This window comes from Dendrobates tinctorius, unplaced genomic scaffold (genome assembly GCF_039654945.1).
Source record: "Dendrobates tinctorius isolate UK_male_01 unplaced genomic scaffold, ASM3965494v1 ptg000128l, whole genome shotgun sequence".
Taxonomy (NCBI): Eukaryota; Metazoa; Chordata; class Amphibia; order Anura; family Dendrobatidae; genus Dendrobates; species Dendrobates tinctorius.
Genome location: NW_027361796.1, coordinates 8,857,458 through 8,884,542, shown reverse-complemented (window position 1 = coordinate 8,884,542; position 27,085 = coordinate 8,857,458). Strand labels below are relative to the sequence as shown.

At 45.7% G+C, this 27,085-nt stretch overlaps 1 long non-coding RNA gene across 1 annotated transcript in view; it reads left to right on the top strand.

Annotated features, from left to right (window-relative positions):
- Nucleotides 1-1,367: 1,367 nt before the first annotated feature.
- LOC141047594 (uncharacterized) overlaps nt 1,368-27,085 on the top strand; it is a 44,226-nt gene continuing 18,508 nt past the window's right edge. Inside the window, exon 1 of the long non-coding RNA XR_012219840.1 lies at nt 1,368-1,407. This is a non-coding gene — a long non-coding RNA (uncharacterized lncRNA). The remainder of the gene's footprint in view (nt 1,408-27,085) is intronic.

Sequence of the window (27,085 nt, the reverse complement as noted above, 5' to 3'; positions counted from 1 at the left end):
AAAAGAAAGAAAGAACAGAGAGAAAGAAAGAGAGGAAAGAAAAAGAAAGAGGGGAAAGAAAGAACAGAGAGAGAGAAAGAAAAAAGAAAGATTAGAGAGAGAAAGAAAGAACAGAGAGAGAGAGAAAGAAAATGAGGGAAAGACAGAACAGAGAATGAGAAAGAAAGAACAGAGAAAGAAAGAAAAAGAGAAAGAAATAAAGAAAGATTCTATAAAGATACTATAGCAGCCCGGCTCCCATTGTAGTGCCCACCTGAGCCTCCCGATGCAGGACATGTCATGATCCGCTCACATGGCCGGCATCCCCGATTCCAAGGCGATCCTGCTGTCTGCGCTGTCAGAGGAGGACACAGTGGTGGATCTGAAGCATTCCTGGTTCTGTTACAATCTCAAGAAATTATCTCATTTCCGGTCAGCTTCAAGCACATCACTTCAGGTGGAACATCATGTGTGTGTTTTAAAATGCTCCTCGGGGCTCCGCCGTGTACTCCTGTGTCCGTGGGAAAAGCACGCTTTGTATGCTTCGTACACACTTGGCTCTGCTCTGTACATCCCGTACACATATGGCTCCACTCCGTACACACACGGCTCCCCTCCGTATACCCCATACACACGCGGCTCCGCTCCGAACACCTCATACACACGCGGCTCCGCTCCGTACATCAAGTACACACACGGCTCCGCTCCGTACATCCCGTACACATATGGCTCCGCTCCGTATACCCCAAACACACGCGGCTCCGCTCCGTACATCCCGTACACATATGGCTCCACTCCGTATACACACGGCTCCCCTCCGTATAACCCATACACAGGCGGCTCCGCTCCATACACCAAATACACACACAGCTCTGCTCCGTACACCTCGTACACACGGCTCCACTCCGTACACCTCGTACACGCGGCTCTGTTTCGTACACCTCATACACACACGGCTCCTCTCCATACACTTCATACACACGCGGCTCCACTCCGTACACCTCGTACACACGGCTCCGCTCCGTACACCTCGTACACACACGGCTCCGCTCCGTACACCTTGTACACACGCAGCTCCTCTACGTACACCTCATACACACACGGCTCCGCTCCGTACACCTCGTACACACACGGCTCCGCTCAGTACACGCCATACACATACAGCTCTGCTACATCTACCCTGTAAACCCCTCTTGACCCCACACATACTTATCTCAGCCAGCACCATGACAACAGCACAGCACAATCTTGCAGACACCAAGAGGCAAGGCTGAGCGCACAGGACCTGTGATGAGGTCACAGGAGGGGCGGAGTCAGGGGGTCACATGATCAGGGGTCTGGACAAAGGCTCCTGATCATGTGACCCCTGACTCCTCCCCTCCTGTGACCTCATCACAGGTCCTGCGAACAGAGAAGGCAAGCGACACTGTGAGTGGCTGCGGAGGGGGGGTGTCTCATGCTACGGCGAGGATGGGGTGTGTGGGGGGAGGCGTGGTGGCTTATCTCCCTGCAGTTCGGGAGGAACTTGGAAACTATCACCGCCGTGCCGCAGCAGCTAGCAAGCGGCCAGATGATCGGGCGCTGCCGCCCGCGGCCCACATGACAGCGGCCCAGCGGGAAAATGCCCGGTTGGTTATATTGCCAATCCGGGCCTGGGGCATAGTCTGTGGAGCAGTATATGGGGGCCTATTCTATGGAGCAGCATATGGGGCATTTTCTATGGGGCAGCATATGGGAGCATATTCTATGGGGCAGCATATGGGGGCATAGTCTATGGAGCAGTATATGGGGGCATATTCTATGGAGCAGCATATGGGGCATATTCTATGGAGCAGCATATGATACATATTCTATTTGGCAGCATATGGGGGCATATTCTATGGGGCAGAATATGGGGGCATAGTCTATGGAGCAGCATATGGGGGCATATTCTATTGAGCAGCATATGATGCATATTCTATGGGGCAGCATATGGGGGCATATTCTATGGAGCAGTATATGAGGGCATAGTCTATGGAGCAGTATATGGGGGCATAGTCTATGGGGCAGCATATTGGGGGCATAAACTATGGAGAAGCATATGGGGGCATAATCTATGGAGCAGCATATGGGGGCATATTCTATGGAGCAGCACATGGTGGCATATTCTATGGAGGAGCATATGGGGCATAATCTATGGAGCAGCATATGGGGGCATATTCTATGGAACAGCATATGGGATCATAATCTATGGAGCAGCATATGGGGGCATATTCTATGGAGAAGCATATGGGATCATAAACTATGGAGCAGCATATGGGGATCATAAACTATGGAGCAGCATATGGGGGCATAAACTATGGAGCAGCATATGGGGGCATATTCTATGGATTCCACCCTCAGCTTATACAAGAGTCAATAAGTTTTCCCAGCTTTTTGTGGCAAAATTAGGGGGGTCGGCTTATACACGGGTCGGCTTATACACAAGTATATACGGTAATAGTTAAAAGAGTCAGCTCTTGCCACTGCTGGAGCAGGTACCAGCTGAGAGGTGAGGGTGCTAGGGATTGGATACCCCCCACCTGATGTGATATTGAGGTCATCATTATCACAGTAGTGGGCAATCCCTTTAAAAAAACCATCTCCAAGCAATCTGAAAGAATACAAATGGTTCAGATTGTACACAAATGGCAAATAAGAAAAGAATGCTGCCAGCAATAACAATGGACATAAATATATATTATTTTCTTAAATATTATGAAATGCTCATCTATACAAAGGGTAAAAGTAACAGAATCACAGAAACACTTGGTCTGATGAACTGCAATGATATTTCTCAGCTGCTGCAATGATTGTCAGTTTTATTATCCCAATACGGTCTCTGTAACTTTCTTTATTTGCTCTGTAAATGATAGTGGTTTCAGTATAGACAATAATATAAATTAGGCTTAGCTATATTTATGTTTTAACTTTCCTGCCAAAGACCCCAGTGGAGAGCCAGACAACTTCTAGGAACACGTGTCAGCTTAGACAACATGCAGGAAGGGTGTTAAACCCTTGTTTTGAACATATTAAGTCTCCTTGGTATTAATCTGCATAATCTAGCAGCATATGTATATGTAATGCTTACAAAACAAAATTAATCAACATGTAAAAAGACAGCTACGCGCGCTTGCTTCATTTCATAAAGTATAAAATATTTCCCTGTGTTCCAATGCTTTCCTGATCAAATGAAAATAATCTACCGGTAATTGTAAACTTAGGATTTCTTGAAATCTTAAAATGGACAATGTTTAGATCAATTTACTGTCCCCAAAGAAATAAGGCAGGTTCCAATCTGTATTTTTGTTGAAATGAAGATTAGTTACATCAGTGATGGAAGGACCTGTGGAACCTGTAACTTGGAATCAGCGGCGGCTTCATTCAAGTCTGTAGCCGCCTACTTCACTTGCGGCAGCCTCAACCCTTAATACTGGAGGAGGTAACTTTGATCCATGTGCAATATCTGTTACTGGGCACCTTGATTTCAGACTGAGTTCATTCCTTTTTTTTTTTTGTGGTAGTTTAACCCCTACTGCCATAGGAGACAAGATCCAAAGGGATTTATATGACTAGTTTTGAGTTAACTATACTGGTTGCCCTAATTTGGTTATTCATTACTGGCTCATATATTTGTTTCTCCATTTTATTTATGTTACGGTGACTCCAAGCGCAATAGAAATACTTTTTAGTTCTATAAGTGATTTATTATTGCATGCTAAGGTAACAAGCTATGTAAGGTGGACTAAAGAGTTCACCCTTTAAGGGCCAGGGAATTTTTCTATTTTTTTTTTTCACTATTTCATCCCCTTTTTACAAAAGCCATAACTTTTAGATTTTTTTTTAGTCGAAATAGATGTATGACGGTTTGTTTTTCTGCTGGGCATCTTGTAGTTAAAGTTAAAATTAATTTTTCCATACAATACATGAGAAAAGGGGAAAAAATATCATGAAATGGTGAAAAAAATGACATTATTTTTTTTCCTATATGAGGAGAACCTGTCAACATGATATTGTAATGTAAAGTAAAGACATAGCCGTAATGATGATGTAACACTGATTACATTGATACCTTTTGGTGCAGAAATTTTCTTTGTTGTTCTTCTTTAAGCACCAATTGAAGTTTTTGGACAAATAGTTTACAGTGCGCATAGGCAGGACTGTACACTGGGTCTTCTCCTCCTTGATAGTTATTCCCCAGTCCCTCAAGAAAACTTCAAATGCTGATTAAAGAAGAACCATAAAAAGATTTTCTCACCAAAGATATCAATGTAATATTTTTAACAGCCATGTCTTATTGCAAAATTGTGCTGACGGATTCTCTTTAAATAACGGAAAAACATTTTTTCTTTTTCTTTGTGTTGCCATTTACCGAGATCTGTTACATTATTGTCTTGTGAGGGATTCATAGAGTTGAGTGAGGGCTTGTTCTTTGCAAGGTGAGCAGACATTTTATGGATACCAAATAGGGATATGTATAAAATTTTGATCGCTTTTCATTGCCTTTTTTTTAAGAAAGTGACCAAAAGGAACACACTTCTGGTGTTTTTGATTTTTTTTACATTTACAGTGCTTACCATATGGAGTAATTGATTCTATATTTTGATAAACCAGACTTTTATAGATGTATTGGTAACAAATATGATTTTTTTTCCTTTCCTTATTTTTTAATGACAAAGGGATGATGTGTCACATTTTTAAAATTTAATTTTTGTACTTATTACATTTTTGTTTCGTCCGCTTAGAGGATCTGAACTTGGGATCATTTGATCACTTGTACTATATACTGAAATACATAGTATTGCCATATATGTTAAAAATCATTGTCTCCTATGGAGCTCATACAGCTGCTTTAGGCTACTTTCACACATCAGGTTTTCGGCGTCAGGCGCGATCCGGCGTCGTGCCGGAATGCCGGATCCGGCAAATGTTTTGTAAAACCTGATGTGACGGATCCGGTTTTCTGCCGGATCCGTCTTGTTCTTGACAGACAAAACCGGATCCGTCTCATCCGGTTCATCCGTTTTTCTATCCGTTTTTCTATCCGTTTTTCGACGGATTACGCCGGATCCGGTTTTTAAAATTGACCCTTGTGGCCTTCCGAACGGGATTGGCTACTGGAAAACTAGATATAGCATGTTCCTACAGCCCTTCTTTGACAGGTTGTAGAGGAGAAAGTGCAGGTTGGAGAGAAGAGCAAGTTACTGGCGAAGATGGATGTTGTCATTGGAAATATTACCACTAGAAGTTCTGTGACGGTTTCAGGGACAATTTTCCACTATACTTTATGTCACCTCAAGGCAGAGTACACTGGGATGACAGAGTGTGAGAGATTTGTGCCCTAAACTTGTGTACCTTCTGGACCAACAGTATATACCTTTGCCAACCAAAGTTGGCTATCTTGTCATGGTCTTACTATTTTTACCTTTAGGCCACAGGTGTGTACCTGGTTGTGTTTTATGCAAAGTATTTCACCTTTTAACAAAAGTTGTGTACATTGGTAGGAAATCACCAACAATAAACACAACTTTTTAGGTGAAATACTTTGCTTCAAACACAACCAGGAACACAACTGTGGCAAAAAGCTAAAATTTACCCACAGTTATATACCTGGTTTTGAATACCTTTTTACCTTTGAAATACCCTGTATTTAACCTTTTTTTAAAACATAGTTCGCCGCAGAAAGAAATGACAGACAATCATTGTGAAACGATAATTTAACTTTTATTTAAATTTTTTTTTTTTTTATGTTTTTAAAGTGCAAAAAACTTTTTTAATAAAGGTTTTAAACCCAATGGGCATTTTTATTACAAAAAAAAAACATTACAACTCTGTGTACTGTGGGGTGGAAATACTGCTGGAGGGGCTGCGGGACACTTCGACACTGGGTGTGTGGAGAGAGGACTGGGATCGTGGTGGGGAAGGAACAGTTAGAGGTGAAGGTGTGGAAAAAGCTACAGAATGGGTGGACATGTGGGAGGCAGAAGAGGTGGTGGGCGGTGGAGTGGAGGGTTGGGCAGGGACTGTAGGAGCAGATGATGTTGATGGAAAGTTGTATGGGGAAGGAGTTTGGTACGGGGAAGGAGTTTGGTACGGGGAAGGAGTTTGGTACGGGGCAGGTTGCTGGAAGTGGGGAGATGTCTGGTACTGGTGAGGTTGCTGGTATGTAATAGGAGGGGGAGGATGGAAAGTGGCTGGAGGGGGTGCAGATGTAATAGGAGGGGGAGGATGGAAAGTGGCTGGAGGGGGTGCAGATGTAATAGGAGGGGGAGGATGGAAAGTGGCTGGAGGGGGTGCAGGTGGAGGAACTACAGTGGTGGGAGGTGGAGGTTGGGAGGTAACCTGCTGTAGAGCACCGTGGCACGAATGCATTACATGCATCTGCTGGGTAGGAGATAGTGTTGCCATGCGCTCCACAACAGACCTGAAAAAGGTGTGGTTTGGCGAAGATCTTGCTTCTGAATGCATGGTTTGCAGAAGTGTCTTCACCTCCAGAATGCTGGAGTTGATCTGCTGAAAGCCTGCGGAGATTTGCTCTGACAAGACTTTGAGACAGTTCTGGAAAGATGCATTCAGATGCAAGAACTCTTGCGCATAACTCTTTTCCTGACCCCTCTGCCGCAGCCGCCCAGTACCCGCAGGTGTACTAGAGGTGGCAGGGGCAGAAGGGTGGGGTAAAGGGAAATCGATCTCCTCACCAGCAGCTTCATGTAATGTAGGCGGCCACGATGCTCCTGTGCTGGTGGATGGGACAGATGGGTCGAATGTGTGGGAAGGCTGGGAAGGTGCAGATGTACCGGGGAGGTCGAAGTGTCCCTCGGTGCCGGTCTCCTCAGGGATCGCCTCAGAAGGGTCCAATCGTGCAGGCTCCTGAGTGCTGCTCACCGTGCAGTGGAATAAAGAGAAAAAAAAACAATTAAAATACTGACATGGTATGGCCCTGGCTGAAAAAAAAAAAGTTACATCTAACATTTTTTTCACATGTGGTGTGTAATATTTACCTTCTGGTGAGCATTGTTTCCCGGAGGAACGACAGGGCTTCTGCGTACTTGTACTTGCTCCTGCGTCCTCCAGATCCACTCGGGGCCCGCATCTCTTTATTGAACTCCTTCTTGAAACGATCCCTCACAGACCGCCACCGATTCACAATTCTGTTCCCTGAAACGAGAAAGGAGTGGTTAGTATACAACATCAGTGTTTCACAAACTCCAGTCCTCATGGTCCCCAGGGGTCATGTTTTCAGGATTTCCATAGTAAATAGAAATCCTGAACACATGATCCGTGGGGACCACGAGGACTGGAGTTCGGGAAACACTGGTTTACATCAAGCAACCGGTACTGTATATACTTACGCTCTTTAATCTGGGCCCGAGCTTCGAGGTCCTCCCAGCGGCCCACAAGGAGAGAACAGATTTCCTCCCAGAGTCGTCGGGTAACGATAAGGTCAGCGTGGCGGCGGTCAGCCATATTCCAGAGCGGCTCCCTTTCTCTGACGAGATCGATGAGGTGGTCCACATCGAGTCCTCCATCCTCACCGTCAGAGTCGGGAGCACGCTGTGAAGGCTGTTAAAGAAAAAGACAAAAATAACATAATTAGCCTCCACAAAAGAAATGAAATAAAAAGTGCAAAAAAAAAGCAAAAATATTTATACTTACACGCTGGTGACCGCCGCGTTGCTGTCGCCGACGACCCTGGGAGGCACTGCGAGGACCTCTTGGCCGAGCACCAGATTGGGAAGACTAGAGAAGAAAACAAAAAATGTTATGTCTTTGGATGTAGGCATTTGTTTGCTGTGTGTGGTCTGCAGAACATTGTTTTCTATGTGTTGTGTGTAGTGTGATGTTGTGTTTCTGCGTTTGATGCAAAAAACTTACCAATTGTGAGCCCACTCCAGGTGTCTGTCCACCCCTTCCTTCTTCTTCTGGGAGCTCCTCTTCATCTTGTGATTCCTGTTTTGAAATAAAAGGCAATGAATAGACATATATTACAGAGATGATGGATTTTGGAAATAAAAACTTACCGTCAAACGCTGACGATGCGAGGGAGGGCTCCCAGAAGAAGATGTGCTGTCCTGTTGATGGCCAGACTCCATGGCTGTGGGTATTGCTGCTGCCAGTGATGCCATTTCTGCTGCTGCTGCTGCATCTCTTTGGCGGCTGTTGAATAAAGAGAAACAAAGGGCCAATGAATATCTTGATATTCCATGGCCCTAGTTTGGAGGAATGGGGGATTTGATAATTACCGTCTCTCATCTGCTGCTGGCCTCCCCTCCTCAGCATGTTCTATTTGCTGCTCCATTTGGGGTGGTGGTGGTGCTGATGGTGCTGCAGTGGTCTCCTGCCTTCTCCTGCTTCGCTTGGTTGCTTTCTTGGGTGGCATGTTGGGTGTGGCTGTGGGTCCCACTGTCTTGCTTTTATATATGTCTTGTGGGCAGAGCTACTGAGCATGCTCAGACCAAAAAACCGGATCCGGCGCATTGCGGCGCTCATAGGCTTTCATTGTGTGAAAAAGCCGGACGCGCCGGATCCGGCGGGTACGGCTTTTTCGCCGGAGACAAAAAACGTTACAGTAGACGTTTTTTCCAGACGCCGGATCGCGACACATTGCGACACATTGCCGGATCCGGCGAAAACCGGATGAAACGCATGGCCATCCGGCGCGATACGGCGCAAATGCAAGTCAATGGGGGGGAAACCGGATCCGGCATTGCATTTCGCCTGATCCGGTTTCTGTCAAAAGCGCCGGATCGCGCCTGACGGCGAAAACCTGATGTGTGAAAGAGGCCTTAGAGGCCCCAAGGAGGAGGGGGGTCTATGCAGAGGTGGCTTATAATGAGGACAAGCTGGCCTCTCAATCGGAGAATCTGAGAAGTGCATAGCCAGATTACTGTCCTCCTTAGCTGGAACGCCAGGCAGGGAGCTCTCTTGCAACTCCACAGAATACAGTAGATGATGGCAGTGGAGCGGCAGGAAACCATCCTCAGCTTCCTATGCCAACAACTTATAATGATTTGGGGGAGGACTCTATAGAATGACTTATATTGAATTCTGTTTGGGGGATGATGCTATTGTAGAACTTATAAATAATTGGAGGGTGAATGAAGATGCTGTAGAGGGACTTATACTGAACTAGATGGAGGCCCGATGCTATCGCATCAGGAGGGCGGTAATGTCACGATGGGGGAAGGCTTTGCAGCATTGCAAATCTCTCCCCCTATGTGCTCACCCATCTATCCACTCTCTCTTTCCTCATGTGCTATCCTCACAAAATGAATCCTCTGTGATCCCCTGCTGTAATGTCAGTATTGTGTTCGACCCTGCTGTTTCCTGCAGACATTAGGTTCCCTGGCCTATCCCATGCTACTAGGGCCTTTATTAGCCGGCTCTTCCGAACATTCCCCGCCCAAATGTTGGTTCCTCTGCTAATAGCAACCGTTCATGCATTCCTCCATACTCTGTATCTCATTCATGACCCAGCTTGTTTACATGCGCTGTCTGACCTCTACTCTCATGACCTACGTGTACAGATCCTGTGCTGAATGCTATGACCTTGGACCATCTGAATAGACCTATGCCTCATCCTTCTGTTTTTCTGTACCTCGTACCTGCGCCTTTGACCATCCAGTCAGCTGCAGCAGACCCAGGGACTTCCCTGGGTTGGTACTTGGTGACTACTGGCAGCAAAGCCTTTCCTCACCATCAGAGGCTCTAGTAAACTTAGCCCCTCCAGGGTAGGCGTGACCCATGGCACAGCGTGTACACTCCCACCAGGGTTACATTGGTACAGTGCTGGCTTATCAATTTATATTGTGAATGGTGTATTGTTCATTATATATTAATGGTTAGTGCTTTTTTGCGCCGGTATGCGACGGTACGGCCTACCAGAAAATCTGAAGGTGCTGCCGCACACCTTAAAATAAAAAAGCATTCATTCTTACCCTCCGTTGCTCTGTCACCGCTGCCTTCCTCCAGTCCCTGCTTCTTCCTGCTTGTACCCGGCTATGACCGGTGCAGCAGCAATGACGACATCGCTGCTGAGCCTGTCACATGACGCTGGCAAAAGCAGGAAGAAGCAGGGACTGGCAGCGGTGTTGGAGGGTAAGTGTTGTGAACTCATTTTCTGGTTTACCTCTGGCTTCTGGTGAGGGTGGTGGAGCTGGCTGTGTTGACAGAGGAGTCGTGAGTTCTCCATTCGGGCTCCCTCTAGTGGTGACAGTAGGTAATGGAGCTGATCTAAATGGCAGAGACCTGCCACCTGAGGAGGAGGACTGTGAGTGGACATCAGGAGTCTCTGGATTTAAGTCACCCGACTCCCTAATTTTGTGCTGGATTTTTTCCTGCCCTGAGGTTCTGGTTTCCAGTTCTGTTCCTGCCTTCTCAAGCTAAGTGTGCTCTGCTATTTTCTCACATGAGATTTTGTCTGGTTTACTCAGTTTTTGTGGTCATCCAGCCCCTGCTGGGGCTGTGCTGAATTTCCATTCTTATGTCTCTGTTTGTGCCAGTTTGCTTTTTGTTCCTGATCAGATTGGTCTCTTTTTGTTCTGTCTTCAGATTATGCCAGAGTGCTGATATAGGGAATTGAAGTCTAGCGACTTCAGGGTTTTTTTGTTATCAGAAAATATTGGACATTTTTGGGCAGGGTTTTGTGCGTGATTGCAGACAGCATCTTTCCTTTCCTGTCCTTTCTAGTTAGTGTGGGCCCCATCGTTTGCTCAACCTATTTTTCTATCTGTGTTTGTGTTTTCATCTTGTCTCACTGACAATACATGTTTGGGGGCTGTCTATTGCTTTGGGGTCTGCTCTGGGGCAGTTTAGATTTCCCCTTTTCTTGCTTTAGGCTTATTTAGTTCTCCGGCTGTGACGAGGCGTCTATGATCATCGTAGGTACGCTCCATGGCTACTGCTAGTTGTGTGGATAGGATCAGGGGTCTGCAATCCGCTTAGTTACCAACCTCTCTGGTTTTCTGTGGCTTAGCTTGTTTTTGTTTTTCCTCCTCGGTGACTCATTCATAACAGAATCACCAGCCATACCGCAGATTCTAGGGTACTCAAAAGCAGGAAAAAAAAATTGTAAAAAAAAAATAAAGTGTCAGAATTTTTTTTTATATGCATTTTTTCCTCTTTTTCTCAGGGGCCGTAGGAGGATTTTTTCCTTAATGGAGATTAAGCAATTGTCTGATCATGTAGAGCAGCTCGCTGCTGAAGTGCGGGGAATTTCCGCATATCTCGCTCAATCACATGCTGTTGAACCAAAAATCCCTACTCCTAATGTGTTTTCTGGGGATCGGTCTAAATTTTTGAATTTTAAGAATAATTGTGAATTATTTCTTGCCTTGAAGCCTAACTCATCGGGGAGCTCTGCGCAACATGTCAAAATTGTCATCTCCTTGCTGCGCGGCAATCCCCAGGATTGGCTGTTTTCTTTGACACCTGAAAATCCTATTCTGACTAATGTTGATGCATTTTTTCAAGCCTTGGGGTTTTTGCATGATGAACCTAATGCTATTGATCAAGCTGAGAAAGTCCTATTGGCATTGAACCAGGGTCAGGATTCTGCAGAGTTATACTCTCAAAAATTCCAAAAGTTGGCGGTCCTTACTTCATGGAATGATGGTGCCTTGGCAGCTCTCTTTCGCAAGGGTTTATCAGAAACCGTAAAAGATATGGTGGGATTTCCTGTTCCCTCTGATCTTGATGATTCTATGTCATTAGCCATTCAAGTTGATCGGCGTTTGCGTGAACGCAAAACCGCACGAGAGGTGTTGCCACCTTTTCAACAAATGTCTGAACCTATGCAATGTGATAGAGTTTTGTCTAGGGTGCAACGTCAGGAGTATAGAAGGCGTAATAAGCTGTGTTTTTTCTGTGGAGATGCCTCTCATATTATTTCTGTCTGCCCTAAATGAGAGAAATGTTTTGCACACACATTTGCTGTGAGTGGCGTACAACCTAAGTTTCTTTTGGCACTTACTCTGATCTGCTCCTTATCCACATTTTCCGCCAAGGCTTTTGTGGAATCAGGAGCGGCTTTGAATTTGATGGATTTGGATTTTGCTAAACATTGTGGTTTTCCTATGATACCTCTGCGGACGCCTATTCCTTTGAGGGGTATTGATGCTACTCCTTTGGCGGAGAATAAACCTCAGTTTTGGACCCAGGTGATAGTGCGGGTCGCCCCAGACCACCAAGAAAATTGTAGATTTTTGGTACTGCATAATTTGCATGATACTATTGTTCTGGGTTTTCCCTGTTTTCAAATCCATAATCAAGTTTTGGATTGGAAATCTGTGTCTGTGGTGAGTTGGGGCTGTCGGTGTGCTCTTGGTGACACTCCTGTTTTCTCCACCTCTCCCCAGTCTCATGATGTTCCTGACTATTTGGCTGATTTTTATGATGTATTTAGTGAGAGTAAGTCTGCTTCCCTGCCTCCTCATAGAAGTTATGATTGTGCAATTGAGTTGAGGCCTGGGTGTAAATTTCCCAAGGGTCGGCTTTTCAACTTATCTGTACCTGAACATGAGGCTATGCGATCTTATATAAAGGAGTCGTTGGAGAAGGGTCATATTAGACCATCCTCTTCACCCTTAGGTGCTGGGTTTTTTTTGTGGCTAAGAAAGATGATTCATTAAGGCCTTGTATTGACTATCGTTCCCTTAACAAGATTACGATTAAATATCTGTATCCGTTACCCCTGATTTCTGATTTATTCTCCAGAGTTAAAGGTGCCTGCTGGTTTACTAAGCTTGACCTCAGGGGGGAGTATAATCTTATTCACATCAAGCATGGGGATGAATGGAAGATGGCGTTTAATACTCCGGAGGGACATTTTGAGTACCTGGTGATGCCTTTTGGGCTCACTAATGCCCCTTCTGTCTTCCAATCCTTCATGAATTATATTTTCCGGGACTTTGTGGATAAGTTTTTGATCATCTATTTGGATGATATTCTGATCTTTTCCAGTGATTGAGATTCTCACGTGGAACATGTTCGGACTGTGTTCCGGATTTTGAGGGAGAATTCCCTGTATGTTAAGGGATTGAAATGCCTTTTTGGTGTACAGAGGATTTCATTTTTGGGATTTATTTTGTCTCCGTCAACTATTGAAATGGACCCGGCCAAGGTACAGGCCATTTATGATTGGGATCAGCCCACTTCTTTGAAGGCTCTCCAGAAGTTTTTGGGTTTTGCTAATTTTTATCGTAAATTTATAGCTAACTAGCTGAAGAGCCCGGCGCTGCCCGGGCATAGAAACTAACTGTGGTTAGTTATAGAAAATTATAATTATCCTCCATCCCATAGTCCCGTACCCATATACCCATCATACATATACACAGGCCACTAAGGCCCATGCCCATATACCCATCACACATCCTCCATCCCATAGTCCCATGCCCATATACCCATCATACATATTCTCCATCCCATAGTCCCATGCCCATATACCCATCATAAATATTCTTCATCCCATAGTCCCATGCCCATATACCCATCATAGATATCCGCCCCGCCATCTCATAGTTCCGTGCCCATATACCCATCATACATATCCTCCATCCTATAGTCCAGTGCCCATATACCCATCATACATAATCGCCATCCCATAGTCGAGTGTCCATATACCCATCACACATCCTTCATCTCATAGTCCCATGCCCATATACCCATCATACATATCCTCCATCCCATAGTCCCGTGCCCATATACCCATCATACATATCCGCCATCTCAAAGTCCCGTGCCCATATACCCATCATACATATCCTCCATCCTATAGTCCAGTGCCCATATACCCATCACACATCTTCCATCCCATAGTCCCGTGCCCATATACATATCCGCCATCCCATAGTCCCGTGCCCATATACCCGTCATACATATCCTCCATCCCATAGTCCAGTGCCCATATACCCATCACACATCCTCCATCCCATAGTCCCGTTTCCATATACCCATCATACATATCCTCCATCCCATAGTCCGGTGCCCATATACTCATCACACATCCTCCATTCCATAGTCAACCATTGTGACATCATGATGAGCGGCGGCAGGGCTTGCAACCTATGATGACATCAGTGTCGCAATGGCAACCATTGTGACATCATAATGAGGGGCGGGGCTTGACACACGCACACTGTTTCCCCAGTATGCAAACAGGGGCATTATGACATCATAATGAGGGGCGGGGCTTGACGCGCACACACTTTTTCCCCCAGTATGTAGATAGGGGCAAAATTGTTTGGTGAATTGGAACGCGCGAGGTTAAAATTTCGCCTCACAACATAGCTTAGGACGCTCTCGGGGTCCAGACGTGCGACTGTGCCAAATTTTGTGGCTGTAGCTGGACGGTGCGGATGCCTATCCCGGACATACACACATACACACACACACACACACACACACACACATACATACACACTTTGAGCTTTATATATTAGATTTTTCTGGTATTGCCAAACCACTGACTGATATGACCAAGAAGGGCACTGATGTGCTGAATTGGTCTACAGAGGCTGTTTTGGCATTTCAGGAGCTGAAGCGGAGGTTCACTTCTGCTCCGGTTTTACGGCAACCTGATGTCTCACTTCCATTTCAGGTAGAGGTAGAAGCTTCGGAGATTGGTGCAGGAGCTGTTTTGTCCCAAAAAGATCCGGTGACTTCTAAAATGAATCCCTGTGCCTTCTTTTCCCAAAAGTTCTCCCCATCTGAATGCAACTATGATGTGGGGAATCGGGAATTGTTGGCCATGAAGTGGGCATTCGAGGAGTGGAGACATTGGTTGGAGGGAGCTAGACATCAAGTTGTGGTCCTCACTGACCACAAGAATTTGATTTACCTGGAGTCGGCCAAACGCTTGAATCCTAGACAGGCTAGGTGGGCCTTGTTTTTCACGCGTTTTGATTTTGTAGTCTCCTTTTTTCCGGGCACTAAGAATGTTAAGGCAGACGCCCTTTCTAGGAGTTTCTTTGCCGATTCTCCTATTGTGATCAAACCTACTACCATCCTAGGTGAGGGGGTAGCTCTTTCTGCCATCTCGCCCGATTTGAGACGTGCCCTGGAAGAATTTCAGGAGGACAAAGCTAAGCGTTGTCCTATGTGAAAATTGTATGTTCCTGACCAGTGGAGGAAGAGAGTGATGTCTGAAGTTCATTGCTCCGCGTTGGCTGGTCATCCAGATATTTTTGGTACCAGAGATTTGGTGAGTCAGTCTTTTTGGTGGCCCGCCTTATCTCGTGACGTACGGAATTTTGTGCAGTCTTGTGGGACTTGTTCCCGGTCTAAACCCTGTTCTCGTTCTAGTGGGTTGTTGATGCCCTTGCCGATCCCCAAGAGGCCATGGACCCATATCTCAATGGATTTTATTTCTGATCTTCCTGTCTCTCAGAGAATGACTGTTATCTGGGTGATTTGTGATAGATTTTCTAAGATGGTCCATCTTGTACCACTCCCAAAGCTGCCATCTTCCTCAGAGTTGGTGCCCTTGTTTTTACAACAGGTGGTTCGGTTGCATGGGATTCCTGAGAACATTGTGTCGGACAGAGGAGTCCAGTTTGTTTCCAGATTTTGGAAAGCTTTTTGTTCCAAGCTGGGAATTCAGTTATCCTTCTCCTCTGTGTTTCACCCACAGACCAATGGGCAGACTAAGAGAACAAACCAGACTTTGGAGTCCTATTTGAGATATTTTATATCTGCTGATCAGGATGATTGGGTTTCATTTTAGCCCTTGGCCAAATTTGCCTTAAATAATAAAGCTGGTTCTGCCACATTGATGTCGCCCTTTTTCTGTAACTTTGGGTTTCATCCTCGATTTTCTTCAGGGCAAGTGGAATCTTCAGCTTGCCCAGGTGTTGACACTGTGGTAGAGAGAATGTAGCAGATTTGGGACCAAGTGGTGCATAAGTTGTCCCTCTCTCAAGAAAAGGCCCAGCGGTTTTCCAACCGGCATAGGACCATTGGTCCCTGGTTTAAAGTGGGTGATATGGTTTGGTTGTCGTCAAAAAAAATCTCTATGAAGGTTGCGTCTCCAAAGTTCAAGCCAAGATTTATTGGACCTTATAGGATTTTGGAGATTCTTAACCCGGTTTCTTTTCGATTGGCTCTTCCAGTTACGTTTAAGATCCATAACGTGTTTCATAAGTCTCTGTTGAAGAGGTTTGTTGAGCCAGTGGTTCCTATGACGGCACCTCCTGACCCTGTGTTGGTTGAAGGTAATGTGGAGGTAGAGAAAACACTGGATTCTCGTCTGGCTAGACGGAGACTCCAGTATTTGGTCAAGTGGAAGGGTTATGGCCAGGAGGATAATTCTTGGGTCTCTGCCTCTGACATTCATGCCGATAGATTGGTTCATGCTTTTCACCGGGCCCATCCTGATCGGCCTGGTGGCATGGATGAGGGTTCGGTGACCCCTCCTCAAGGGGGGGTACTGTTGTGAACTCATTTTCTGGTTTACCTCTGGCTTCTGGTGAGGGTGGTGGAGCTGGCTGTGTTGACAGAGGAGTCGTGAGTTCTCCATCCGGGCTCCCTCTAGTGGTGACAGTAGGTAATGAAGCTGATCTAAATGGCAGAGACCTGCCACCTGAGGAGGAGGACTGTGAGTGGACATCAGAAGTCTCTGACTGGATTTAAGTCAGCCAACTCCCTAATTTTGTGCTGGTGATTTTTTCCTGCCCTAAGGTTCTGGTTTCCAGTTCTGTTCCTGCCTTCTCAAGCTAAGTGTGCTCTGCTATTTTCTCACATGAGATTTGGTCTGGTTTACTCAGTTTTTGTGGTCATCCAGCCCCTGCTGGGGCTGTGCTGAATTTCCATTCTTATGTCTCTGTTTATGCCAGTTTGCTTTTTGTCCCTGATCAGATTGGTCTCTTTTTGCTCTGTCTTCAGAGTATACCAGAGTGCTGATATAGGGAATTGAAGTCTAGCGACTTCAGGGTTTTTTTGTTATCAGAAAGTGTTGTACATTTTTGGGCAGGGTTTTGTGAGTGATTGCAGACAGCATCTTTCCTTTCCTGTCCTTTCTAGTTAGTGTGGGCCCCATCGTTTGCTCCACATATTTTTCTATCTGTGTTTGTGTTTTCATCTTGTCTCACCGACAATACATGTTTGGGGGCTGTCTATTGCTTTGGGGTCTGCTCTGGGGCAGTTTAGATTTCCCCTTTTCTTGCTTTAGGCTTATTTAGTTCTCCAGCTGTGACGAGGCGTCTAGGATCATCGCATGTATGCTCCACGGCTACTGCTAGTTGTGTGGATAGGATCAGGGGTCTGCAATCCGCTTAGTTACCAACCTCTCTGGTTTTCTGTGGCTTAGCTTGTTTTTGTTTTTCCTCCTCGGTGACTCATTCATAACAGGTATGAATTAATGATTCATTATTTTGAGGAGTGCGGCAGCATGGGGAGCTGTAACCTGTGATGGGGACTATATACCACTGATGGGGGGCTGTATACCACTGATGGGGTCCGGTCTGTTTTGGTTTGAATCGATGGAAAATCGTCTGCTTGATCGCGAGGACGCAAATTTGGAACAATGGGCAGTGGGCACGTGTGCTTGACCAGACACATTGGCCAGATGATGTCCAGGAACAATTAACATTCAGCGAGCAGGAAGTTAGAAACTTGTGTAGAAAATTTCAGCTTGCAGAAAGAGACGTCATTCGCAGATTTCGTGAATACCTGATCGAGAGAAAGTGCTCTGAGAAAATGGTGCCACTGCAACACGCACTCTGTACCATTCCTATTTCCTCCAGCGAATGCGAACGGGGATTTTCACAAATGAACCTGATTGCGAAACCATCCTGTGCATCGTTGCTGACAAAGACTATTTCTTCGCTGCTTTTTGTCAGGCTTGTTGGGCCACCTTTGAAGCTGTTTGATCCAACAAAGTACATTGACTCTTGGATACTTCGAGGTCGGCGATCAGCCATTGACAGAAACAGTAAAGAACGAACTTGAGACGTCGTGGCTGATGAAAATTTGGTTGAAATTTGGCGTTTCTTATAGAATACAGCCTACGTAAATCGGTTAAGGAATACGAAAACCATATTTTGCAAGTGAAAAAAAAGTTTATACAGTATTAGTCATTTTTTATTTTTCTTTTGCAATCTGAATTACATAGTTTTTGATTGAATTTAGCGTACAGACTACAGTACTGAATAATGAGAAATTAATCAGAAATGCGTACCGGAAAATATTTTTTTACAAAAAAAGCCCGGGTAATGGTGTGGTACATATTTGTTTTCAGGGGTACAGTGTAAGTGACTTTTTGTTCAGGAGCCAAATGTGTATGTATCCTTGTTATTTTCAGGGCTGCAGTAAACAGTGTGGCAAGATGAGTTGTGGCTGCAAGATGTTCATATGAAGGAATGACTAGCTGAAGAAGAAACAGAAGATAATGACTCTAATTAGATGAGATGTATCCAGTAAGTCATTAGATATTATGAGGGATTCACTCAGGTACGCGTTAAGCAGCGTTAAAACGAGTATGCAGTTTCTTTGCAGGCAGATTTATGAAAGTTCAGAAATCTTTTCCAGAAAAACAAGTAACAGCCTTTTGGCAGCATGCAAAACAAAATAGTAAAGACAATGAAATCCATCTCTAAGACATCTTAGATTAGTTCGGTGCCCAAAGAATGCTGCATCAAAGCGTGAAGCAATCCCAAGAAGAGAAAAGTGTACATATCGCTTGTCAAGTAAACTGTATCACTGATGTCTTGTTTTATCCTCCACCAAGCATTTTGGGAATACATCCTTGTCGCAGTTCATTGAGCTGGATCCCCTTTTTTTCTATGAAAAACAAAATAATCCATTTAGTTGTGCAGGGCTTTCACAATATTGTCTCTGCACTGTCTGATCAGAAGTAAGAAGTCACTCCAGCTCACGCAGAAACCAGATCTCAGTGATGTATCCACCTCTACACAAACACACACAGTTGTTAGCATGTTAGCTACCCTTTTAACCCAGCTACCCCTGATAAATTGGAGGATGGGAATGACCGGTCCCACCCATCACTTACCAGTCATTTGGAAGAATATCTCAAGTGGGGTACCACAGGGTTGTGTCCTGGGCACTGTATTGTTCAACATTTTTTTCAACGATATAGATGACGGAATAGAGGGTACACTGATTAAATTTGCTGATAACACAAAGCTAGGAGGGATAACTAATACTAAGAGAGAGAGGATTCAAAAAGATATAAATAAACTGGAGCAGTGGGCTGCAACTAACAGAATGGTTTTTAAAAGGGTAAAATGCAAAAATGCAAAGTACTACTTCTGGGCAATAATAAAAAAAAAGCATATACAGAATGGGAGGGATAGGGCTAAGCAGCAGCACACGTGAAAAAGACTTGAGTATACTAATAGATCATAAACTGAACATGAGTCAACACTGTGATGCAGGAGCAAAAATGGCAAATGCAATTCTGGGATGTATTGACAGAAGCATACAGTCTAGATCACGTGTAGCCATTATCCGCTTTCTACTCCTCTTTGGTCAGACCTCATCTGGAATACTATGTCCAGTTTTGGGCACCACATTTTAAAAAAGACATCAACAAACTGGAGCAAGTTCAGAAAAGAGCGACCAGAATGGTGACCGGTCTGCAAACCATGTCCTATGAGTCCTATGACATGTTTAGCTTGCAAAAAAGAAGACTGAGAGGAGATTCAATAGCTGTCAAAAATATCTCAAAGGCTGTTACATTGTAGCAGGATCATCTTTATTGTCATTTGCACAAGGAAAGACTAGAAGCAATGGAATGAAACTGAATGGGAGGAGACGCAGATTAAATATTAGAAAAAACTTTTTGACAGTTAGGGTGATCAATGAGTGGAACAGGCTGCCACGAGAGATGGTGAATTTTCCTTCAATGAAAGCCTTCAAACAGAGGCTGGACAGACATGTGTCTGGGATGATTTAGTGAATCCTGCTTTGAGCAGAGGGTTGGATTATATGACCCAGGAGGTCCCTTCCAACTCTACCATTCTATGATTCTATGATTTCTGACACCTTAACCTTTTTCAGATCCACTAAGTAAAACTTCTCAGCACTCTATCAGTGCTGGATAGTGATGGGTGAGCACTAAAATGCTCGGGTGCTCATGGCTCGGGTCAAGCAAGTTGGAATGCTAAGGCCTCTTTCACACATCAGGTTTTCGCCTTCAGGCGCGATCCGGCGCTTTTGACAGAAACCGGATCCGGCGAAATGCAATGCCGGATCCGGTTTCCCCCCCATTGACTTGCATTTGCGCCGGATCGCGCCGGATGGCCATGCGTTTCATCCGGTTTTCGCCGGATCCGGCAATGTGTCCGGATCCGGCGTCTGGAAAAAACGTCTACTGTAACGTTTTTTGTCTCCGGCGAAAAAGCCGGACACGCCGGATCCGGCGCGTCCGGCTTTTTCACACAATGGAAGCCTATGAGCGCCGCAATGCGCCGGATCCGGTTTTTTTGGTCTGAGCATGCTCAGTAGCCACAAGGGTCAATTTTAAAAACCGGATCCGGCGTAATCCGTCGAAAAACGGATAGAAAAACGGATGAACCGGATGAGACGGATCCGGTTTTGTCTGTCAAGAAAAAGACGGATCCGGCAGAAAACCGGATCCGTCACATCCGGTTTTACAAAACATTTGTCGGATCCGGCGTTCTGGCACGACGCCGGATCGCGCCTGACGCCGAAAACCTGATGTGTGAAAGTAGCCTTACAGGCGCGCAATACAACATGCCAAAACGAAACCAAAATGGATTTTCCTGGGAAATATGTTAAGGAACATATTTTCTAGGGTAATGATTTGAATGTAAAGCAAAATAAATAACCCTCCCAAAAAAATGTACCTCAACCACTTGGGCTATGTTTGCATGTAGCATTTTTGATGCATTTTTCAACTTTAGCATTGTTTTCAACCAATACAAATGCATTCAGAGGGAAATGTCATTTTAACATTTAACAACCTTAGCTGGCCATGCGGTGTGTGACACATCATCAGACACATCCTGCTTCATTAATGAAGGAGGGACTCTGAAAGTAAAAAAGCCTATTTTTATAGGAGCATCAGGTGGCATTAATATTCTTAAAGGGCCATCAGCTGGCTATGCATTGTTGGTCCCATTATTAAACAGTGGGTCTCCTATACTGTTATTGTCTATGCAGTGAGTGGTTGGGCTGCCAAAAATTAGGATGCACCCCAATGCCCCTTTGATGAGATGTACAGGGGGGCCTCAGGAAAAAATGTTCCCATTATAAGAAAGTGGGTCTTCCATAGTGTTTGCTTCTGCATTGAATGCAAGGCTTGCCTTGCTGCAAAGTTACACACATCCAAATAACCCTTTGAACCGTCATACTGGATGGCCACATGAAACCAAAGTTCGCATCTTTCTTAATTCAAATACTGTAAGTAAAGTTATAGCCAGCTCACCCATTCTGTCGTCTTTAAGAGATCTGCTCACTGCCAGGGAGTCACACGGAGTTGAAATGGGAGAGGCACATCCATGATTCAATATTCACAGAGAACAACAAAAAATTCAAGCAGATTCTTCCTACTTGGCAATTAAAATCCATTTTATTATTCCATCTTTAAAATATTCCATTTTGCAGAAATCCTTATTATACACAGGGGGATCAAACAAAGGGCACACTGCTGCTATATGCGTGCATACTGTCACGATCAATGTGTCTCTGGACACACCGCCTCCAGCAGGGTGAATTTATGACACACACGACCCTGGATACACCGCCTCCAGCAGGGCGAATTTAAATAATAAGACGTGCAGCCGGATACACCGCCTCCAGCAGGCGAATTTCAGAAATACACTTAAAACCGGATACCCCGCCTCCAGCAGGACAAATTTAAATAATAAGGGGAAACACCAGGGACACAATAACAATGGTGGGCACTGCGATAGGGAACAGGGATATGGAGACCTCCTGCACTCCCCTGAGTCAGTGTCTCTACACTCCTACCGATCAATAGGCCGGTCCCGCAACAGGCGCCGCTCAGGATACCTTTAAACCCTAGCTTGCCCTGCACCTACCCCTTTCTAGTGAAATGGCCGGTGCAGAGACTAATCCCACCACTGCACTGAAACACACATAAAGGAAAGGCACAAACAGGGAAATGCCACTTAGCTTTACTCTGTTGCCCTTGCTCCTGGCATCAGAGTCCATCACCAGAATGCAGCACTCCTGCTGAAATGCTGCCACCAAGCTCTGTCAGAGCTGTAAGGAAATCCCCTCTGACTCCTTCCACACCAGGGCTCTGACCGTGCTGCTAGGAGCTCTCTCCAGCTCCTTCCTCCACTAGGGATGGTTGGAAATGAATACTATCACCAACACTGATTGCAACACCTGTGACTCTTTTGTAGCAGAGCCAGCAATCACACCTGCATTACAATCATGTGCACTAAACTAAAGAAACAGAGTGCAATGACGCTCACCACCACCGGGGGAAAACTTAGAACAAAGGACACCACAGTGCAATAATCCCAATGGCCACCGGGGGCAAAAACCACACCTAAGCACACAGCTTAAAGAAAAAAAAGGTTACAAGCGGTTTTAACTGTCATCATCCAACCTGGATCATGACACACACAACACGTTTCAACCTTTTTAGGGCTTCTTCTCGGTCTAGTCACATGAAACCAAAGTTGCTACTCCCATAATGTTTGCCCATGAAGTGAACTCAAGGCCTGCTCCAAATTTGGATGCACCCCAATACCCCTTGGAAGAGATGTGGAGGAGCGCCTACTAAAAATCTTTCCCAATTCAAAGGATTATGGTTGTAATGCCCATACAATAAGTGTATGGGCAGACAAACATTTCCCCCCTAGGGGTGCACATCAACATATTGTGTAAACTTTTTTTTTTTACGGTCATCATAAACACCATTAAAAAAAACCTGACTGTTGCATCACTGAACTTGTTCATCCTGGTGATCTAGTGGTGGTGTCAGAAGAGACTTGGAGGATGGCCTACTAAAAATCTTTTACCAATTTAAAGGAGCGGGTCTCCTATGGTTGTAATGCCCATAAACTTATGTATGGGCTGACAAACATTTCGCCGTGGAGGGTACAAATCAACATAATGTATAAAAAAAAATTTTTTTTACGGGCATCAAAAACACCCTTTAAGACAATAACGTGGCTGTTGCATCACGGACCACGGTCACCATGGTGATCTAGTGGTGGTGGCTGATGAAGATGAGGAGAAGGAGGAGGATAACAGCAAATAGGCAAAATCAGGAAGCGTATAACCATGTGTGGGTGTGAAGAGGTGCATGGGAATATACCACCCAAGAAATGACACTGGATTTGAGGTTATGTTTCACTGTTATCATTCGGTGGTGTAGAGAAGTATGGCCCAATCCAGCCCTTGTTCATTTTTATGAGTCAGTCTGTAAGCATTTTCAGTTCACAGGCGGATGTGCTTATCAGATATAATTCCACCAGCGGCACTAAAATCCCGCCCTGACAAAACGCTAGCGGCAGGACAGGTCATGACCTCCAAGGCATAGAGAGCCAATTCATGCCACGTGTCCAGCTTGGATACCCAATAATTAAAAGGCACAGAGGATGTTGTACAGTCAGCATGGTACTTCCTCAGTATCTTCCAAAACTTTGGACTCCCTGTGAGAGTACCCCGCGCCTCAAGGCTTGCGCGATGGGAGGGTCGGAGAAAACTCTCGCAGAACTTTGACAATGTTTCCCTGCCTCTGCTGGATTGGAGTTGTGTCTCTCTCGCCTGTACTCCTTGGTAGTACAACAAACTGTGACTTCTGCCACCAGCGTTTTCAGATGTGAATTTTTTTTACAATTGCACAACAAGGGCCTTCTGGCACTGCATCATTTTAGTACACCTGTCTGCATCTGGAGGAAGAGATTGAAAGATCTCCTTGTAGCATGGGTCTAGAAGTGTCACCAACCAGTAATGACTGTCACCCAAAATTTGGAGAATACGAGGGTCACGGGAAAGGCAGTGCAACATAAAGTCAGCCATACATGCCCGACTGCTAACAGGCAAGTATCACATGTCCTCACCAAGAGTACAACTGACCATGATCTCCACCTCCTCCCTGTCCACAGGCCATCCACGTTGAACAGACGGTATGACAGTTGCGCTTGTAGTACCATATAGCACATGAAAGTAGCTTCTGTTCTTTCTTCTCCTCCTCTTCCTCATTGTCAACCAATCCACATTGGGATCACATGAGGCTGGGCTGTGTGCAATCACTCTGTATGGTTTCTTGCTCCATCTCTTCCTGCTCCACCTGCAATGCATCCTCTTTGATTGTGAACGGAGAGCTTTTCAGAATACAGAAATGCGGGATGGTGATGCTAATTATGGCGTCATCGCTGCTCACCATCTTGGTAGACTCCTCAAAGTTTTGTAGGATGGTATATATGTCTGACATCCATGACCACTTCTGAGGTCTTATGTGTGGAGCCTGAACTAAATATTGATGGCCTTGTTGATCCTGGTAGTCAACAACTGCCCTCTTCTGCTCACAAATCCTTTCCAACATCTGCAGTAAAGAGTTCCAACGCGTTGGGACAACAGACACCAGTCGGTGAGCTGGAAGCTGAAAATGCTGCTGAAACACTGCAAGGGCAACGGTAGCTGTAGCTAACTTTCTAAAATGTGCACACAGGCGGCTTACTTTCACAAGCTCCGGGAAGCTCCAGATAGCTTTTGAGAAACTGTAGAACAATAAGGTTAAGCACATGGGCCAGGCATGGTACGTGTCTGAGCACACCTCGCCTCAGAGCTGCCACCAGGTTCCTGCCATTTTCACACATGACCATGGGACTCCCTCACACCCAGGGCAGTGGGGTACTCGGTACCGGCCCGATGGTCCTCAATGGGAGATGTCACGGTAGCTGGAACCCAGCCCGTGGCCCTGGGCGACCATTGTAAATGTTCAGTGTCAATGTGTAAGTCGTGACACCACCTGTGGTGTTCGGCAATGAAGATGTATGCCGACGCTGAAGACAGATCCTCTGGGACAGATGATGTGGTGTAGCAGTGATGTTATAGCCCTCCACAGGCAGGGATACAGTCCCAGGGCAGAGTAGGTGAAGTGACACGTAGATGGTGTAGTGTCAGGCGCAAGGGATGTAGCAGTGCTGGGCAGGTTGGCACAGGAATAAGTGGAGGACACCAGGACATGTAGTTCCAAAGCTTTACTCACAGTCTGCTGTACAAACAGGCGCCTGCCTCTGCGCCGTGTCCTCCGGGTCAGGGACTCAGTGAACCTCCAAGCCAGATGGAATACTCCTTTCCAACACTCCGCCAACATGTGCCTTTCTGAACGCCTCCTCTTATAGCACCTTTAAAAGAAGTACTTCTTGTTACTAATTCCCGGCTCACTATCCAGTTGCTGTTGTGCCCCCAAGTCTTGTGTGGGAATAAAGTGGTCACTACTTCTATTCCTCTGGTGCCTGCTGCAGGACCATTAGTATCCATACAACCTCGGGGACCGGGCCCCAGCCTTGCGCTTGGAACTTCTAGGAAGGGTTCTCTTCTAACCCACGTCCTCCATTCCCTCTTACTCCTCACGTTCCGTACTAGTCTTTCTTTCTATGGAAAATCAGGCTTTCAGTCTATGTTGCTCTCTTTCTTCCTTTCCCATGCCAGCAGTTCCAGGTCAGTGGGATCTGCTGCAGCACTTCCATCCATCTATCCCTCTCTCCAGGGATCTTCTCTCCAACTCTCTAACCAACTGACTCACTGTTCTAAACTTTTCCCGCTCCTTGTAATGTAATCTAACTCCACCCACCTCCCAGCACGTTTTGTGTTGCAAGATGGGAGCCACTAATGGGTGCTTTGCTATACTCCAAGCAGGGAGCCACCGAAGGTGCTTTGCTACACTACTTTGTGGTGTGGGGTGCAAGTGTTGGAGCGTGGTCAGGAGTCTCCACCTTACCTGGATGGTGGGATACCACACCTCAGGAGGAGGTGCAGTATCTCTGTGGCGACTGAGCCTCAGGGGCACCACAACCATGCCTGGCTTTAGGTTCAGTGGTGTCAGCCACAGATATGCCTGCTATTTCAGAGCTGTCCACAGCTCTTCAGCATTGTGCGGTTTGTCACCTAAGAATATTAGGTTCAGCACAGCCTGTTGCCATTTGGCTGAGGTAGTGCTGCAGTGCTTTCAGCTTGTGACTGATGTGTTAATATTGGATATGGAGGCTGAAGAGGAGGAGGCGGTGCAGGAGCTGTAGACTGTGGCGGCAACCCTGACTGACTTAGGGCCCGCAATCCTTGGCGTCGAGAGGACATGCTCCATCCCAAAGTCCGACTGGGTCCCATCATCTTCCACTTTGTTATCCCAGTGTGCCATCAGTGAGATGCACCATCCCTGCCAACAAGCACTTATCCAAGTGCCCATGGTTAGGTGGACTTTCCCAGTAACAGCATTCTGAGGGCACAGGTAATGTTGTGGGACACGTGCTTGTGTAATGCCGGGACAGCACACTGGGAGAAATAGTGGCGGCTGGGGACCAAGTACCTTGGGATGGCTGCCATCAGGTTGCGGAAAGCTTCCACCAAGGACAACATCTGCAAGGAGTTTGTATGTTCTCCCCGTGTTTGTGTGGGTTTCCTCCGGTACTCCGGTTTCCTCCCACACTCTAAAGACATACTAATATAGGGAATTTAGATTGTGAGCCCCATCGGGGACAGTGATGATGATGTGTGCAAACTGTAAAGCGCTGCGGAATATGTTAGCGCTATATAAAAATAAAGGTTATTATTTAATAAAGATTATTATTCCATGAGCCTAAAAGGCAACATTTTGAGCGCAAGCAGACGAGAAATGTGTGCATTTAGTAATATAATGTGGCCTGTGGGTCATTGGCTGTGTATTTCCGCTTGTGTGTCAATGACTGGAGTATGGACAACTTAAGGCTGCGTTGGGACAAGGACATGGACGTGCTTTATGATGGTAATAGTTGAGTGTGGGCAATGACAGGTGCATGGAAGGAGGCATCTTCGCATGCACCGTGGACAGGGGATTAGCTTGCATGCACAACAGTGGTAGAAGCAGTGGTGTCACCTGCAGACACTGTTCCTGGAGCCTGGGGTTCGGCCCACAAAGTCGGGTGCT